This window comes from Pinus tabuliformis, chromosome 9 (genome assembly GCF_031772625.1).
Source record: "Pinus tabuliformis cultivar Carrire ecotype Pingquan chromosome 9, CPIR1, whole genome shotgun sequence".
NCBI lineage: Eukaryota > Viridiplantae > Streptophyta > Pinopsida > Pinales > Pinaceae > Pinus > Pinus tabuliformis.
The window spans coordinates 1,749,612,562-1,749,633,427 of record NC_142307.1 but is presented as its reverse complement, the minus strand read 5'-3'; positions in this window follow the sequence as shown (position 1 = coordinate 1,749,633,427).

Below are 20,866 nucleotides of genomic sequence, written 5' to 3'. Positions count from 1 at the left end.
AATTTGAAAGATTGATTTTTTTTAGATTATTTTTTATTATACCATAACCATACAAGAGTTTAGTTTATTTTGTTGGTGTACATGCACCTAGTTAGCCTTAATTATCTTCAGTTCAACTCTAGTTATTGCATGTGATGTGTACTTGGCTTTAGTTACTTAACTCAAGTGCTTACATGTGGTGTACACTTGGCTTTAGTTAGTTAACTCAAGTTCTTACATGTGGTGTGCACTTGGCTTTAGTTAGTTAACTCTAGTGCTTGCATGTGGTGCATGTTCAAATTTACAGAACATAAAGCACACTTAGCTTCAATTAGCTTTAATTATGCATAATTATTGCATGTACAACTAAGCTTAACTTAATTTTTTTATGTATTGATTCTAAACAAATATTGAGTAATCAATTTCATTCTTGATTCCAATTTTCTTTTTTAATTTCTTGCAAGTTTGTGCAATTATTCTTCAGCTAGATCTGTAATTGCACTCTAATAATATTACATGGTATCAGAGCTGTAGGGGCTTGGAGAAGGTACATGCACAATATTTTTCAGGTTTGAAGATCAAAGAATTGGAATTTTTTCAGAGATTTGATTTGTAGATCAAAATATTGGAGAAATGCCACAATTGTTGCTACAACTACAAGGTGAAAGAATGGAGTTCTCATCTTCAGCTATTCTTACTTCGTATAACTACTTCCAATGGAAGCCAAAGATTTTGCTTCACCTCAGAGGCAAAGGCTTGTATCAGATAGTTATGAATATGGAAGTTGAACCAAATTCTTCCATTGAAAAATCCAAATACTTCAACAGGATGGACGAGGCTTTTGGTCTTCTATTGTTGTCCATATCTCCAACATTGCGTTTCCATGTGGAAACATGTAACACTCCAAATGAGGTCTAGACAATCTTGGAGAATTTATTTGGAAAGCAAGATGAGATGCGAGCTCATATTCTCGAAAATGAGCTAAATTCCTTAGATCCAAACAACTTTGAGAACATTCAAGATTTATTTATGAAATTCAAATCATTGCTTCTACAATTACATGATTGCGGGATCGATAAATACAAACAGGAAGGTCAATTGATCCTTTCTATTTTGTCTAAATTAGGCCCTGAATATGCTTCTTTCATTTCTACATTTCATATAGTTAGACTTGCAATTTGAGATAAATGGAAAATGCCTAAACTTGATGCGTTTATTGAGTCTCTCATTCATGAGCAGGATAAGCTCATCAAAATGGGTTCATTAAAGTCTCCAAATGCACATGCACTTGCCATGCATGAGAAAATAAAGTCCAACTCGAAACCAAATCAACAATCATAAGGCAAAGGAAAGGCAAGAGATCCATATCCAAGAAAGGGAGGAAATCCAAAACCTCTAGATGATTCTTCCAACTCCAAGGGTAAGAAGGGAAAGAAAGGAAACTCCAAGTGTCCTTATTGTAATAGAGGTTATCATCCTGAATCCTCTTGCATGAAGAAGACTATTGGTTTGATGGAAAAGACTCTTCAACAAAATAATCTTGGTCATCACATTTCAGAAAGTGCCAAGAAGAAGACGGAGGAAAAACCATTAGAAACAAGGGGTAATGGTCATTCTTTGATTTCCCTTCATTCTACACTGCAAGAATGGATCATTGATTCAAGAGCTTTACATCATATGGATTCTTCAAAGGAATCCTTTTCTTCTCTACATGCATACTCTAGACCTCCTATTCTCATGGGGGACAATTTTGCAGTTGAAGCAGCTAGACAAGGAAGAGTGCAATTCGAAGATGGGATTTTTGAGAATGTATTGCATATTCCAAGGCTTTCTATGAATCTTCTTTTAGTGTATCAAATGAAGCACACATGCACCATAAGGAAAGTGGAATTTAACCACGATTTCATGAGAATTTATGATATGTAAATCAACTTGAAGATTGCATCTGGCAAGGTAAATGATCAATCTCGTCTGTATACATTTTCTGATTTTGTTCCTCAATCATATACTATTTTCTACTTACGCATGAATATGAAGAAAGTAGGATTTGACATGAGAGATTTGGGCACTTGAATTTCATATATATACAACAACTTAGCAAGGAATGGATGGTTAAAGGATTGTCGGCCATTGAATTTTCAAATGGTGTTTGTAGTGGATGTGATATTGGAAAGCATCCACAAGACAAGTTTGAGAAGGGGCATGGAGAGCCTCTTCACGTTTGGAGCTTGTACATAGTGATCTCATGGGTCCATTTCCAACACTTTCAATAATCAAAGCAAGATATGTATTGTCATTTATAGATGATTATACAAGATTCACTTGGGTTTACTTCTTGAAACTCAAGTATGAAGTTTTTCAACATCTAAATATTTTCAAAGCATATGCAGAAAATCAGTCTAGAAAACGTATCAAGATACTTCAAACATATAATGGGAATACAGTTGTAGCATACAATTCCTTACACACTGCAGCAAAATGGGGTGGACAAAAGGAAGAATAGATATTTGAAAGGGGTGGCCAACTGCATGTTGCATGCAAGATCTATTTCATCAAAATTATGGGTGGAAGCTATCAATTGTGCCTCATACATGAAGAATAGATATCCTCATAAATCTGTTACTGGAAAAACACCCTTTGAGGTTTTGACTTGGATGCAACATGAAGTAATTCATTTCCGCATTTTCAAATCTCTAGCATGGGCCCACATTCCTACAGAGAAGAGAAAGTCTTTGGAACTTCAGAGTAATGCATGCATGTTTGTTGGAAATTCTGATGATGTTAAAGGGTACAAATTTATTGATATCAACATTGAAGTGCTCTTTATCGAAAGAAGTGTAAAGTTTGAAGAAGATGGTTTTCATGCACCACCAAAGAACCTATTACAAAGTTTCCCTCACCATTAATTGCTGAGTATGCAGATGATACTTCAGATCAGAATTCTGATCTAGATGAGCCTTTTCATGTGACACCTATTGGACCATCAGTTGTTGAACATCGATATCATACTTCCCCATGTAGTTCAGAATATTCTCGACTACTTTCAGCACAAAAATGGCGCAACATGAGTGATCTCCTAGATGATCCTACCACTATACATCAGTTTGAGGAAGATTGACAAGCACTCTTAGCTATGGAGCCATGCATGCCCATGCATTCATATATAATGCATGCATATGATCCACAAATTTATGCAAAAGAAATGGGGCATATTTGATGGGAAGAAACTATGGATGAGGAATACAACTCTCTCATTGAGAACTATACTTGGGATCTAGTTCCATTACCTTCCAATCATAAACTTGTGAGGTGCAAGTGGGTTTACCAGACCAAGAAAGAAAAAGATGGACAAGTTAGTCGTTATAATGCACGATTGGTGGTGAAAGGTTTTCAATAGGTACATGGTGTTGACTATGATGAGACTTTTGCTCCAATGGAAAAATGGATTCCATTTGACTAGATCTCTCCATTGCAGCAGCAAGAGGATGGGAGGTGCATCATATGGATGTGAAGAATTCATTTCTTCACAGTGATATTGAGGAGGAAATATACATGGAGCAACCATAGGGATAGGTGAAAAAATCATCTCTACTATGAAAACTAAGGAAGTCTCTTTATGGCCTCAAGCAGGCACCTAGAGTGTGGTATGAAAAGATGGATTCTTATTTGTTATCTCAAAATTTGGTACGCTACAAGTATGATTCCAATGTTTATTTTATGAAGAAAAATGACTCCTTATTGATCATAGTACTCTGCGTAGATGATCTTTTGATAAAGGTAGTTCAACTTTTTCCATTGTTAAGATTAAAATTGCATTGCATAAGTGGTTTTTTATGACAGACATGGGATTGCTAAATTTCTTCCTTGGACTAGAGATCAATCAAAATGGTTATGGGATTACCATTTCTAAACCAAAGTATGCTAGAGATATTTTTGCACAATTTCACAACAGTGACTACAAGCCAGTAACCACACCTTTCTTATCAGGGATAAAGCTTGAGAATGGCAAAGACAAACCATTGGTTGATTGCACATTGTATCGTAAGCTTGTGGGAAGCATTCTTTATCTGAATCACTCCCATACTGATCATTCATATGTCATAGGAGAAATTTCTAGATACATGCAAAAGCCACATTAGTTACAATGGAAATTTGCAAAGTGCATCCTTCGATATTTCTAGGGGACAATCACCTATGGGATTCATTATGCAGAAAATTGTTCTTTTGATCTTAATGGGTTCACAGATTTAGATTGAACTGGCGATAACATTGATCAAAAGTCCACCTCCGGTTATGTACTTAGTTTGGGATCCGACCCAATTTGTTGGTCAAGAGAGAAGTTGGCTGCCATTGCTTTATCATCGGCAGAGGTTGAGTATAGAGGCGTAGTCAATGCCACTATTCAGGCCATTTGGCTACAACATTTCCTATTTGATCTTGGTATCAGTGTCCATCATCCAACTGTCATCTGATGTGATAATTAAAATACGCTAAAGTTTTGCAGAGATCGAGTGCAACATCAGTGGACCAAACATATCAAGATCTACATGCACTTCATTAGAGAACTAATTCATGAAGGGGCCATCGATCTTCAATTATGTCCTAGTTTCGAGAAAACTGTTGATATCTTCACCAAGAATTTCACTCAGAAGAAGTTTCTATTTTTGTGAGATCATCTCGGGGTGAAGGACACGACTGCCTAACAATTTTATTTTCTCTACTTTTTACATTATATTTTGAGGGGGGGTTTCTTCCCACTGGGTTTTCCCTCTTTCCTCTTTTCATGCACTATATATGGGTACCTAAAATGGCCTTGTTTCCGGGACTCATTCATTTTGTATCACACTCACCTAAGTTATGCTTAAGGAGGGGTGTTGGTGTACATGCACCTAGTTAGTCTTAATTAGCTTCAATTCAACTCTAGTTATTGCATGTGATGTGCACTTGGCTTTAGTTAGTTAACTCAAGTTCTTACATGTGGTGTGCACTTGGCTTTAGTTAGTTAACTCGAGTTCTTACATGTGGTGTGCACTTGGCTTTAGTTAGTTAACTCTAGTGCTTGCATGTGGTTGTTACACATCATTTTGTCACTGTCCCTGTACTCCCCATTCCTTGATCCTGGAGGACCTCTATAGTGAACCATACATGCTTCCCATTCATGAAGAAACTCCCATTGTGTCCCTCTTCATGAGAAGAACAATTCCCTTTTGCATCATTTCCCAAAAATCTTCTGTTTTTTCAGTTTACAAGACCGGCGCTAATGACCCTTGTCCTCCTCGCGTCGATATGCAGGGATTAACATTTTCCCTAGCGCCGACCAGAGTGACTTAGATTTGTTTCAGTCACGCCGATTCTCTTTTGGAAAGTTTTTTAAATAAGGAGCCGAAGATTCCAGCTCTAGAAGCTTCATAACAAAAGTCTAGTAAATGGTTAGGCCAGATGGAGTCGAGGATGTCAGTTTGGGTTCCTTTCCCCTATAAGGATGGAACTACCTCAAGAGATAAGACCTTCTCCCATGAGAAGAGGAACCATATCCCATCCATTCATGTTATATAAACCTCCCTTTTTCCTAAGCAAAAGCTAGGGTTAATGTTGGTATGCTAGTACTAATTAAGGTTGGAGTAAACAACAAGCTATTCATAGTTGTAACTCTCTAGTTATGTGTGAGGGACAAGTGTGAATTTGGTTTAGTGTGAATACTAAAGGAAGAGCCTTAAAACTATCATTGTTGAGGTCATCATGGAATGCTAAAGGAAGTGTGTGGGAACCTGATTTTGTCGGAGGAGAACAACAACTTCAAGACAATGGCTGTAATCTCTTCTTGATTTAATTTATATGCAACTATCGATTGATTTCCTACATAATGTGTTATCTCACATGTTTATGGCTTAATGCTTCTTGAATTGTTAAGTAGTTTGAATTTCAATTTGTCTATTATCATGGTTGTTATTTGCTATTTTTTACTTGTTTCAGGTGTTCGAAGAAGGAAACGAGAGATAGCTGGAGCGAGCAAGCAAGGCCATCACCAAACGTGATAAGTGTACTAAGAGGTAGGCCCTCTTAATTGGTTCTAACCTAAGGAAATCTTCCATAGAATGTCTCAGTTGTGGCTAGACCCGCTATCGGGCTAGAGGAATTGTTTGTGTCCACACTTATAATTTTACTTCACCACAGTGGTGCATGTGCACATTAACAGAACATAAAGCACACTTAGCTATAGTTAGCTTTAATTATGCATAGTTATTGCATGTAAAACTAAGATTAACTTAGTTCCTTTATGTATTGATTCTAAAACCAATGTTGAGTAATCTAATTAATTCTTGATTCCAATTTTCTTTTTCAATTTCTTTCAAGTTTATGCAATTATTCTTCAGCTAGTTCTGTATTTGTGCTCTAATAATTTTACAGATTTTGATAAATTTACCATAGATATATTTCCAATTTTTTTCTAAAGTTTAATTGCATTTATATATTCTTTGTGAAAATAAAGAGAGGAAAGGTGAGGCTTACAAATAACATCTATTTCTTATAAATTGTATGTATTTTCTTTACTGGATATAGCCATAACTTTGATTGTTTTACTATGAAAAAATTCAAGAATGGTTCAAGTTAAATGGATAGAGTTACGCATATCGCATTAACTTAATAGCACAATGGAAGTTGAACATTCAATGGATAGATTTACCAATATCATATCAACTTAATGGTTCAAGAATGGATAAATTTACTACTCCGAAAAAATTCAAGAATGGTTCATGTTAAATGGATAGATTTACGAATATTGCATCAACTTAATATCACAATGGAAGTTGAACATTAAATGGATAGATGGAGGTGACAGTTATTTCGATACGATTTGGAAGAATGGAGTCTCTAGAATTTTACTAATTACGCCTTAAGGCATTCTCCTTTGAGAAGAACTCCCCTAGCTGTCACTCTGCACTCTTTTGTACCGTTAGATCTATTGTTAGATGATTGAGAGGTATCCCATCATTAGATCCTGCTATTATAACGAATCTTGATTTGTTTGACCATTCAACATGTGAAAGAAAAATGTCGCTTGCTACCTTTGCAATGATACATATTCTTCATAACCATATCTTGAGTTCAATGGGTTTTTCCCATGAATTTTTATCTTTTTGGATCACATAGTTGAAGATGGATGCATGACGATTTGTTGGATTGATTTGCCATTGTACACTTTTTCTCCTTTACATGAAGGAGAGGCTTGTTTACATGTTGTTTTTGGATTGATTCAACATTCTACACTATTTCTCCTTTACATGTAGGAGAGGCCCGCTCAAACATAAGGTTACATGTTTTCAAAGTAGCCTAAACTCCCATATTAACATTGATATGCAGGGGAATATTATATTTAGTATCCCAAACATTTTACTTTATGTGTGTGGATTGCACTAAACCCGTTGTAATTACTAGAACTGGAAGTGTTCAAATCAATTTCAAATGCAGGCCACAGAATTATCTTTAAGTTGTCATGCCTTCTTATATGAAATATTCTAAGATGTCTACTACAATCATATCTTTTTTTAGTCTCTTCCATCTGGCATGGGACTATAGTAATCGAAATCGGTTGTTTAGCATTACTTCGTGTCATAATTAAATTAAAATTTTTAGCCCTGCAAAGTATTGACCATACTATAGCCTATGTCATCATCTTATTTGGCCTCTTCCTGAGGCGAAGAGGAAAAACCATATATTATGTTGGATTTATTTGGTTCGTTTTGGAAAGTGTAGACTAATGCTAGCATTAATTTACAAATATTAAATGCTATGCTATTTAGTGAGATGTACTTATGTTATGCTATGATAGATTTCCGAGTGGTAGATTGCCACATGGTAAGTGCATATTTCCAAGTGGTGGGTGCATGCACAACCACACTCTCTCCTCTCTAGCAACATGTTAGTTATTTGCATGTTACCCAAAGGCACCTCACGAAAAATATGTCACTGAGGACGATTCCCTCAGTTCCATTTTTCTGCAGGGTTTGTCAAGAATTTATGAGCACCCATTTTTCTTGTGCAGGTATGTCAAGAATTTATGGGTGTGTTAGCTTCAACTCAGACAACTTTCTACTCAAACAGTTCTGCAGTAATTTCAGAATTCTACAAACTCCACGTGCAACTCTCCATCTTAGTAATTTCAGTATTCTGCAAACTCTAAGTGCAACTCTCCATCTTTGATCTGGATCAGGTACTTATAAGACAATTTCATTATGGTTTAATTAGAGGTTGCTTTGGTACGTACTGGTAATGAGTCTCTTTTTTTAGCCTTTCAGCATGCATATCCTGCCAAGATTGCCATTTTAATGTCCACAATTATAGAATTAAAGAGATAATAATTAAATGTCTGATTATATAAAGAAAAAAACAGTAAGTTCAGAATTCTCGTAAGAAAAATGAAGCTTCCAATCACTTTAATTACTGCCCAATTGGATGAAGCTCTAGGAGCAGAGGGATTAGGAATAGAAATCCTTCTAGGAATTTCAACGGGCACGCTATCATATGCATTGTATGAGATAGTCGTCCACACCACAATCATAAGGGGTACTCCATAGTATGCACAAAAACTTCTCAACCAACCTACCAACCTATGGACAAAGTTATGTGTTAGATTAATATAAAGTACTAGAAATTATATCATTCTCATAGATTCTAAATTGCCAGTAAGCAAAAAACTGTACCTATGCCATATCGCCATGATCGAGCCAATCTTATTTTTAGTGTTGTGAGTAGTAGACCAAAATATAAAACAATTCCAAACAAACTATTTGCAAAACTCTATGGAAATTTGAACTGATCGACATCGGGGTTCTCATTTTTAAGTATACGAAATTCATCTACCAAACCTTGTAAACACAGTTGATGACTGAACTGTCACCAAAAATAGATAAAAGGAATAGAAGCAACACCGTCCATGCACAAGCCCTGCACAACAATCAGGATATTCCAGTTTAGTTTCTTAAAATTTATAAACTTTAAAATTAAAAATAATAATAATAATAATTATAAATAAAAAAATGCAGAGAGATTTATGAGCTTTACATTTAGAATTATAGAAATCTCCACACACACTTTTATGATTCCTAGTTGAGAATAATTAATATTATTTTGATATTAATGGAGAAAATAGTTACGTTGTTGTAACTTTCTCCCTAGTTTAGGATTAGTTCCTATAGTTATGGGGTTTGGGTGCAACTTCCTATTTCCTAGTATTGTATTTAATGATTTAATCTTTGATTGATTGAAGAATATAGAGTGGACGAGAGTGATCTCTCAAGTTTTGTGAGTGTAGTCTCCAGGTGCAGGCCACACCTGAGAGCTACATCTCTTTCTTTTCAATTCTGTTCACATTTTATCTTGGTATCAGAGCTCAGATTGAGTGAGCCTGATCTTTTGTCACCTGTGAGGCTGAAGTGCCTGTAGTAGCTAGCTTGCCTGTGTGGCTGGAATAGCCTGTGTGGCTTGAAGTGCCTTTGTGGCTGTGTGTACACGAGAGCTCTGTGCTCGATTGAGCAGGTGGACTGCAGAACACCTGGCTCGAACTCAAAAATTTTGGCGCGGATTTTGCACGGATTGGTGCGGATTTTGCGCTGACAGTCGCGCCAGAAAAGGAATTAGTGCGGATTTTGAGGGATAAATCGCGCCAAAGTGCCAGAGAGACCGATTAGCGCGGGATTTTACCGGGAAAGTCACGCCAATTTCAATACTCTAAGTGATTTTTAATTAGCGCGGATTTTTCGCTCGGGGTAGCGCCAAGGGGATCTGTGAATAGCGTGAACTTCGTTTGGTGGTCTGCAAACGGTGCAGATCGGCTGAGTTGTAGATCCGTCCAGAAGAGACAGATCGGGAAAGCGCCAGAGGAGATCTGCGGGAAACCTCGACTTCGTTTGGCGATCTGCAGGGAGAGCAGGATCGACGAAGTGGCAGATCAATCCGGGAGAGGTGGATCGGATCAATAGTGATCAGATCATTGTTTCGACTGTGTTGGAAACGCCGAATTTGCTCATTGGAGCGGGAGTGCCAGACACTGCAGATCGGTGGCAGAGGTGACAGATCGATCTGACAGGTATTGTTTTTGTTGCTGTTAAGTAGATTCACAATGAGTAATATGATGGAATCTTATCTTAACGAGTCTGGTAAACTCAACGGGTCTAACTTCACGAATTGGAAGTTTAAGATCCAGACCCTGCTCGAAGGTGCGAACGCTTGGACTATAGTGACAGGCGATGAGCAGAAGCCGACTGCGAGCACGCAGAAGGAAGACTGGGAAAAACGAGAAAACAAGGCCAAGGTCCTGTTAAAGATGTCTGTGAAAGACAATGTCATTGCACACATCAGAGACTGTAAAACGTCCGCAGAGATTTGGACGAAAATCAAGAATCTGTATGAAACCCAGAATACAAACAGAGTTTTGGCTCTGAAAAGCAAGCTATTTTCAATGAGGATGGACGAAAGGGAGTCTGCTACTGCATTTGTCGCGTGAATTAAGGATGTTAAAGACGGATTGGTGGCCATTGGAGTGGCGGTGGCTGATGAAGATCTTGTTGCAATTACAATGAATGGGATGCGTGATGATTTCCAAACCTTCATCACTGGAGTCTCGGCAAGGGAGAAAACACCCACGTTTGATGATCTCACTGCGATCTTGCAGCAAGAGGAAGAGCGATGACAGAACCTGAATCTGAACCCCCAAAGTGACGATCTCGCGCTGGTGGCAAAACGATGACTATCTAAAGGGAAGCAGCACAGCAGCAATTAGTTCAGAAAGGAGGAACATCACAGAAGAATCTGCATTCTCATAAAGGTATGCTTGCAAATCATTCTGAAAAGAAATGCTTTTATTGTGGAAAGAAGGGTCATATACAGAGAGATTGTTATTATAAGAAGCAGGCTGATGAGGCAAGGAGGAGACAGGTAAATCCAAAACACAGAGGATATTTTGTTGAAGAAGAAGACTTCAGTCATGAATTTTGATTGTTCACAGTCGACTGTGCCCTTTCTGCATCAAATGAAGATGACATCTGGTATGTCGATTCCGGAGCATCCTCTCACATGACAGGTAATAAAGAATTTTTTGACAGTCTTGAAGAAATTATAAGTGGATCAAAAATATATCTAGGGCATGATAATGGATATCAGATTAAAGGTCATGGGGTGATTTCAGTTAAGTTACCAAATGGAAAGATTAGTCACCTTTCAAATGTTTTATATGTACCTGAAATAAAGAAAAACCTGATATCTGTATCCATGATGGCTGATCAAGATATGCATGTCGAATTCTTCAAGACTCACTGTGTGATAAAGGATTGCAAGAATGAAATTGTTGCAACAGGCATGCGAGTTGGAAGCCTATACAGATTGGATGCAAAAAGTATATCAAAGCAAGCCATGGTTGGAGGAGAGTCGACAGCTGAACAACTCTGGCATCAGAGGTTTGGTCATCTGAATCTGCAGGATCTCATGTTGTTACAGAAGAAAGGTATGGTCGAAGGTCTCCCCATCTTTCGTAATATTCAGTTAAACTGTGATGGTTGTGGCTTAGGAAAGATGCACAAAGAACAGTTCCCTGTGCATGATAGGAGGAGGCAAACATAAATCTTAGAGCTAGTGCACACTGATGTATGTGGTCCCATGCAGACAAGGTCGCTAGGGGGAGCATACTATTTTTTGTTGTTTACTGATGACTGCACTAGGTATTCATGGATTTATTTTTTAAACAAGAAAAGTCAGACTTTCCAATGTTTTATAGATTTCAAAACCCTGGTGGAAAGACAGTTTGGAAAAAGTATTAAAATTCTCTGATTTGATCAAGGAGGAGAATACAAATCAAAGGAATTCATGAAATACTGCAAATCTCACGGGATTGTTCAGCAGTATACAGTGCCGCACACACCATAGCAAAACGGTGTTGCAGAGCGTAAAACCAGAACCCTGGTAGAGTGCGCAAGGAGCATGCTACAAGGTAAGGGTCTATCTAATACTTTTTGGGCAGAAGCGATAAATACTGCTGTATATTTGAAAAATAGAAGTCCTACTAGGTTTCTTGGCTTCAAAACCCCTTTTGAAGCCTTGTATGGATTTAAACCAGCAGTAAACCATTTAAGAGTCTTTGGGTCAAAGGCATTTGCACATGTACCCAAAGCTGATAGAAAGAAACTAGACCCTAAGGCAGTCAAATGCATCTTTGTTGGTTATGGCACAGAGTTTAAAGCATACAAACTATTCAATCCTGAGTCTCGTAAGACATTTGCAAGTAGAGATGTAGTCTTTCATGAATAGGTACAGGAAAGGAAAGCTGATGTTGGAGATGATTGGCACATTCCATTGCTGTTGGAGGAAAGCAGCGAGGATGAAAGGGAGTAGGAACAGGAGCAGAAAGAAGAGAATGAAGAAGAACAACAACAAGGTGAAAGAGCAGGCCCAGTTATTGCAGAAGAAAACAAATTTGAGGTAAGTCCCCTACCAAGAAGGTCAGGTAGGAAGACTCAATTACCATTGAAGTTGAGAAACTATGCGTTGATGTCAAAGTTTTTGAACATTATAGAGCCCTCTAATTATAAAGAAGCTAGTCAATTTGAGGAATGGAGAGCTGCAATGAATGAAGAGATGGAATCAATTCTTAAAAATGATACTTGGGATTTAGTTGAGCTGCCTAAGAATAAAACACCCATAGGATGCAAGTGGCTGTTTAAAACAAAAATGAATGCAGACGGAAGTATAGATAAGTTAAAATCTAGGCTAGTTGCAAAAGGATATTCATAGCAGGAAGGTATAGATTTTGATGATACTTTTGCACCTGTAGCAAAGCTAAATACAACTAGAATGCTTATTGCTTTAGCTACTAAATGTAATTGGGAATTACACCAGCTTGATGTTAAATCTACATTTTTAAATGGTGATTTAAAAGAAGAAATTTACTTAGTACAGCCAGAAGGATATGTAAAGCAGGGGCAGGAACATCTTGTTTGCAGATTGAAAAAGGCTTTATATGGTTTAAAGCAAGCACCCAGGTCTTGGTACGAAAAGGTTGATTCTTTCTTTATAGAGTATGGTTTCCATAGAAGCTTAAATGACCCAAATTTGTATACCAAGTACAATGATCAGGGGCAGATTATTTTTATTTCTCTATATGTGGATGATATGATTCTAACAGGAAATGCAGATGACTTAATCAGAGGAATCAAAAGGCTAATGGCACAAGTTTTTGAGATGAAAAATCTCGGAAGCCTTAACTATTGTCTGGGATTAGAAGTATTCAGAGATACTGGGCAAACTTTTCTTACCCAAGGGAAGTATGCTAGAAATCTGTTGGAAAAGTTTGGGATGGATCGGTGTAGATCAGCAGCGACACCTTTGCAGCAAAATTTGAAATTGAGCAGTGACGATGGCACTAAGGAGGTAGATGCCACAATGTACAGACAGCTGGTTGGCAGCCTTATATATCTTACAACAACCAGACCCGACTTGGCATACTCAGTTAGTGTATTAAGCCAATTCATGTCAAAACTGCGTGAAAGTCACTGGACAACAGCAAAAAGCGTGTTGAGGTATCTTTGTGGTACTGTTAATTTTGGTATTTTATACACTGATGTATCTGATGTTACTCTAGCAGGTTTTTCAGACTTAGACTGGGCAGGTAACCTGGATGATCGGAGGTCCATCACAAGTTATGCATTTAACATAGGTTCCGGGGTAATTGCATGGAGCAGCAAGAAACAGAGTACTGTAGCTTTGTCATCATGTGAAGCTGAGTATCAAGCATTGTGTGCAGCAACATGTGAAGCGATCTGGTTGAGGAGACTTCTCAAAGATGCAGGAAAAGAACAGAAGCAACCCACTTCTATCAAAAGCGAAAACCAGAGCACCATTAAATTAGCATACAATCCAGTGTTTCACAAAAACACCAAACATATAGACACTCAGTTCCATTTTGTTAGAGAGAAAATACAGTCTAAAGAAATTGCTGTTGTATATTGTAAAACTTGTGACAATGTGGCTGATATTTTCACAAAGCCTCAGGCCAGCGAACTATTGATTTGTTCATTGTGTTGTTGAAACCTTAGCTTAATAAAACCCTAACTAGGTTGAGAGCATAGTCCACAATAAAATCTGAATGGAAACCTGGTGCAAAGGTGATGCCCAATTTAGAACCATAAACCCATGCCACAAAAGCTAAATCGGAGAACTGCAGAAAGATTTCCATGAAGAAAATGCAGCTTATCTGGTGTGCAAATTTTGGTACTGATTTGAGGCTTGGACAACAAACACATCCATAAAATCACACACAACAAATCAGATAGCCAACCACATAGCGGTAACAATCTTCGCTCACACGCATTCCATGCACCTTCCACCTCTCCCTTCTAGACCTTCGATGACCCATCTATAAATGTTACACCTACTGTGAATAATACGAATCTGTATCATCCGGAGTTGAGGAAACCATTCCACCACAGGTGGAGGCTGAGAGACCACTGATAAAGTCACCTTAGGATATTCATCCTCACACACTTTTACGATTCCTCACGCCAACAAACTATAAACTTGTTCATTGTGTTGTTGAAACCTTAACTTTATAAAACCATAACCGGGTTGAGAACATAGTCCACCATAAACTCTAAATAGAAAATTGGTGTAGAGGTGAATGCCCAATTTAGAACCATAAACGCACACCGCAAAAGCTAAAATGGAGTCTTCAACAACGCGTGAAGAGAAACTAGGAATTACCTGTAACTACCAGATTACATTCCTACCTATAACTACCAGATTGCACAGCTAAGGTTGCTTTCAATTTCATTATTATGCCTGCAAGAAATTGACTCTCTTACCTAGCATGGGAAGGCCATCATCCCAAGTATAACTAGAAATTTCTTAGACATTATCTTATCTCTATTAGCTAACAACTGATTTATAGTCTCACAGTAAACCAAACCAAATCAATGAATTTTATGAAAAAATTAATTAGAATACCTGAGAAGTTGGCTTTAAGGAACCGATGGTAATCAATTGTAGAGTTAGGAGTATGAGACTAGGTGGAATATGGAAGTGAAGGATAGTTGCAGAAATGGCAAGAGCGGCAGAGGTCGAATGAGCCAAAGGATAGTCTACCCTAATCCATTCAAAACCTTAGCATTCCAGTGGTCAGATCATGTCGATAAATCTCAACCGTAGGTCCCTTGACATTTCATAAGGTTCTTTGATTAGTCTTGTAAGCCATGCATTGTGGGTAGCATACGTTCACTTAAAAGTTTAACGATTCATAAATTCTTAACAACTGACATCAGTCCTTTATCTATATAGATGGTTTTGAAATTCACAAATATAATTCTTTGAACAACTCCTTAGAAAGAAATTGAATGAGAAATCATTATTAGAGCTTTGTGGGTTAAGATAAGGAACTCAATATAATATCAATGAAGCTTACAATTTGGTGGGAATCTTTATTGTAAAAGAAAGATACATTTCTTTAGTTAGAATATTAACTTTGGTCCATACTTGTAGATATACAAAATATACTTGTGGAGATGATCGTTCATTCATGGGGCTTTCAGATCAAGTCATTAGCTTTCCTAGTATATGGAAATGAATAATCAACCTTACACTTTTTCTAGCTGTTGCCTATAATTTGATGATTCAAGGCATAGGCGTATGAAAGTGATTATTAAGCAACATATATAGGAACATGCCGAGGCTCCTTTTCATCACTGTAATTAATAAATCCCTAGTCTTCGATCTGTAGAGTCTCAAAATTCTTTGAAAATTAGGAAACAACCAATCTCGAAGGTCCAAGATTCTAAAACAGGTTCGGGGAGGGGAAGATAATTCCCTAGAAATCATCATGTCTCTGCGTCACACTTGATTTGAAATTCCTCCGTTGGTGGTGCTTTTCACTTTCCCGCCCATGAAAACTTCGAAAGTTGAAATTTGAACTTTTCCTAAGTGAAATTTGAAGATAATAAGGTTGTATATTCCCTTCCTCTTGTGGATCATCAATATTGAAAAACTATTTATTGAATCATAAATAGGGACACGTTGTATTACGAGATTAGGTTGAAATCTTCCTAGTTTTCCATTTACTAATAATAAAATAACACAATACAATAAAGTATTATTTCTCATAAATCTTTGGCGTCTATTATTACAAACACAAATATAACGTGGCTTATGAAACTATAACATAATACAATGAAGTGAACTTAGGACCTTTTGTCCCTATGTATTAGTGAATTAATACCTCCATGGAAAATGCAGGTAGCCTAGGTCATTTGGTGTTGTTGTGTAGTCTAAATGGAAAATCCAAATAAATAAATAAAGAAAAACAAAAAAAACATGTATTTCATTTATTTTTATCATTAAGCCAAATTAGTTATTTTTTTAATGTATTACTGTGAGGAAGGTGCAACTATACCTGTTCAGTTACACTTCAGACTCTTTATCGCTACAAACTCTACCAAGAAACAAGCATAATATATTGGCCAAGTTTCAGTAGCACTACTGCTAGCATAAGCTTTCGAGACCTACCTAACTTTTATTTACCACCTTTGCCTTCTTGTTATACACTTGTAAGAACTAGACAACCTTAGAACACTTACTGCTCAAGGCAGAGACTTGCAACAAGCATAATATATTGGCCAAGTTTCAGTAGCACTACTACTAGCATAAGCTTTCGAGACCTACCTAACTTTTATTTACCACCTTTGCCTTCTAGTTATACGTGTAAGAACTAGACAACCTTAGAACACTTACCACTCAAGGCAGAGACTTGCTACCTTGCAACTCTCCTTGTTTTTTATTAAGAAACATAATTGGAATTATAGTTTTTCCCTTGGGCTATCTACATACATTAAGAAAAGGAATTTTCTACTAATAATATGGGACCATATTTTGCGTTTTTTAATGTGGTAAATGATGTTTTTGTTTAGATGACACAAGCCAATATTTTTCTTATATTAGCCGTTGTTTGAGAGAATGTTAGAAATTAAATTATGAAAACTTCAAAAAGCATCATTTAATATCTATGTTTTTATTTTTATCTATCTACATACATCTATATTATTGTGACATGTTGAGTTTATGGTGAATACTTTTTATAATAGTTTCCTAATACATTGAGGATTTTTCCATAAATGTTTGTTATCATTTCTAAGCAAATTTAATTCCTACATTTGAAATTAAACATAATTTTGACCATTATTTACTTATTTCACAAGATTTAAAACAATAAAATAAATAATGGGTTGTCTAACAAAGAAATGATATACAAGATATCTCTTTCTTGGAAGTCTGACCACGTCAGAACATAACTGGTTGAACAGAAAAGTATTGTGATTACCAATTCCCAATTAATCGAAGGAACTTGGGCATCATTTAGATTTTGAATTTTATTCTATCCACCCTCTTTTCAACCTCACAAATATTTATTAGTTTTATCGATGAAGTTACTTTCGTCTCTTTCTCTACAAATAAAATATGTGCAATTATTTAATAGTGCAAATACAAAATGACTTTACTCAATGGCAGGAGTAGATACAATAGCTCTTGGATTCATTGCATAAGACCTATGATACTAATTGCTTTGTGAGTTAGATACATGCTTTCTTTTCAAAAAAATAAGAAAAATCATGAATTTAATAGAAATCACGTGTTATCCATGGATTTAATTGATGAGAGCACTTGTTTACGTGTTATCCATGGATTTAATTGATGAGAGCACTTGTTTTCCTTTATATAGTTTTTATGGTAGAAAATGATGTGTGCTTCTATTCTTGCCTCATCAAAAAAGTATTGATATGTTTTTACTGTACATATATTATGCACATGGATAAATCTTTACATTCCAAAAATTAGAAATATATATATATATATAAACCGATACATTTTTAAAATTCAAAAGAGACAATATCAAGGAGTTAGGTAGTTAACAGTTGAAATATTAAAAAATTATAAATAAAAATTATTAATGTATTTTTTAGTGACACCATTATAATTATCAATGTATATCATTGTATATTTTCAATTACATCTTTCTTTTTATTAAAACCATTATAAAAATTAATTTTGAAAAGGGTTATATATAATATTCATATATTTGAGCTGTAAATCTTTAACATGCTTAGAATCTTAAATTATTTAAAAATATAAATTAGTTTACCATAGTTTGTTATCTTGTAAGGCATTCCTCTTTGAGAAAAACTTCTTACCTATCACTCTGCACTCTTTTTTACTGTCAAATCTATTCTTAGACGACTGTGAGTTCTTCTATTACTAAATCCAATTGTTTTAATGAATCTTGATTTGTGCAACTGTTTAATCTTAATTTGTGCAATTGTTCAACACACGAAAGGAGAATAAACCTTGCCCTTTTGCGACAATGCAAATTCTTCATAACCCTATTCGAGTTCCTCCACACTTTTCTTTGCAAAGTGAATCTTCTTTTGCCACAATAGCTTTGCTTCCTTGTGATATTGATATTCGAGCTCCTCCACACTTTTCTTTGCAAAGTGAATCTTCTTTTGCCACAATAGCTTTGCTTCCTTATGATATTGATATTCAAATACTCTTTCTTTATCATATTATTAGATTTTCTATTATTTTAGTAAACCAGAGAGTAGATGTCGAAACTTGTAGTCAATGATTCCAATTTGGAAATAAATTGAATATTTGAAGGTATATCGAGCTCGGGTTGCCAGGTTGGTGGGAAGTACAGAGAAGGTTGTCTTGCTGTTGAATACAACATTGACATTTATCAACATTGGCACTGACCAATTTTTCCATCACACTTTACAATTTCCCTATACTATTGCACACATTGTCTACATATATTGACATTTTAATGTGTTCACTCAAATCTCTCTAATCCCAAAATGTCGCAAGCAAATGATCAATATATTTTTATTGGAATCACTGTTGCGGGTGGTGTGTGGTTTGTACATTTTTATTGAAATGTAATTTTTTATTGAAATTATTGTTCCAGGAGCTATATGGTTTGTATGTGCATAGAATTGGGATAGTAAACCTTCCGCCTTTAGGTTATATACCATTTGTAAAATATTTGTGAATAAAACTGGGAGGAGAGTGTGCAAAGGAAGTAAATGAAACTACACCTATAATGAGGATTGAAAATTGTTTCTATGAATTACTTTTTCTACCCAAATCAATTCGTCTTGGGTAAGAGGTGAGAGATTGCCAATTATAGATTTTTTATTGCACACATTGTTTACATATATGGACGTTTTAATGTGTTCACTCAAATCTCTCTAATCCACAAAAGTCACAAACAAATGATCAATATATTTTTATTGGAATTACTATTGCATGTGCTGTGTGGTTTGTATTTTTTTATTGAAATGTAAATTTTTATTGAAATTACTGTTGCAATAGTTTTACAGTTTGGATGTGGATATATTTGGGATAATAAACCTTTCGTCTGTAGGTTGTATACCATTTCTAAAATCTCTGAGAATCAGACTGGGAGAAGAGTGCCCATAGGAAGTAAATGAGTCTGCCCCTAAATATAATGAGACTGAAATTTGTTTCTTTGAATTATTTTTTCTACGCAAATCAATTCTTCTTGGGTAAGAGATGAGCGATTGCCAATTATAGATTTTCTATTGCACACATTGTCTGCATATATTGACGTTTTAATGTGTTCAATCAAATCTGTATAATCCCCAAAAGTCGTAGGAAAATGATCAATATATGTTTGTTGGAATTAATGTCGCAGGTGCTGCGTGGTTTGTATATTTTTATTGAAATGCAATTTTTTATTATTGAAATTACTGTTGGAGGAGGTAAAGTATTTGGATGTGAATAGAATTGGGATTTTAACCGTTGGGTGATTTCTTTTTCGAGATCAAGTATGAAAACGAGGACGAGAAACAAAAGAATGATGGTAGTAATTGTCCAGATGCATCGCTGCTTCGCCTATAGGAAGAGGAAAGATTGAAAAGTAAACTAGCAAATATTGCAAAAGATTGTAGAATGAACGAGTAAGAGATGGACAATTTCAGTGTGATAGGGCATCGCTGTCATGTATGAAAAGGAGGAGACTCAACCAGCTGCACCACTCCTTGGTCATGTAGCCATCGAAAAGAAAATGCAGAATGAGCAGTAAGAGGAAAATATTTAAGAAGGATTAAGTAGCGACACCATTTTCTCATATTTTACAATCTTAGACTGTGGTTAGACATTGTTATGGTAGTTATATCAAGCAAATATACTAGTTTGTCATTGTTTGTTGATGTCGAGAGTATCATTTAAGTAGCGAGATATCCATTAATAATATTGGAACTGGTAAACAAGTTTCTTGTAGTCTGTTTGATGTGGCTACGTTGAAAATATCAAAATACAGTACAATATAATTTCTTGCATTCTGTTTGACGTGCTTACGCTGAATATTTCAAAATAGAGTGGAAAAAATGAGTATTCATTTTTCCAATTTGTAAACTGAATGCCTCGAAATAAATTATATATAAGAATTCCATCAAATTCACTGTGCACCTGTATTAAATATATTTATCATTCTTAATATGCCATGATGATTTGATGAACATTAAACATTTGAAGTGGACAATGGAGGAGCCTATCTATTTCCCTTTTGAACTGGACTGTGAAGGTGCCTATCTATCTCCCCTCCTATTGCCTCAAGTAAATTAGAGGGAAAGAAGAAAAACAAACCCTGATATAACATTAAACATGAAAAGAGATAATTTATTGAACATTCAACGTTATAAAGGAAATTTTGGTCCACTCTTATTAAGATATATATTGGGTTATTGCAAAAAATGTTATTCTTACGTTATAAACACTGAAATGAATTCAATTTTAATATATTTTTAATTTACGATATATTTAAATGAAAATGTTT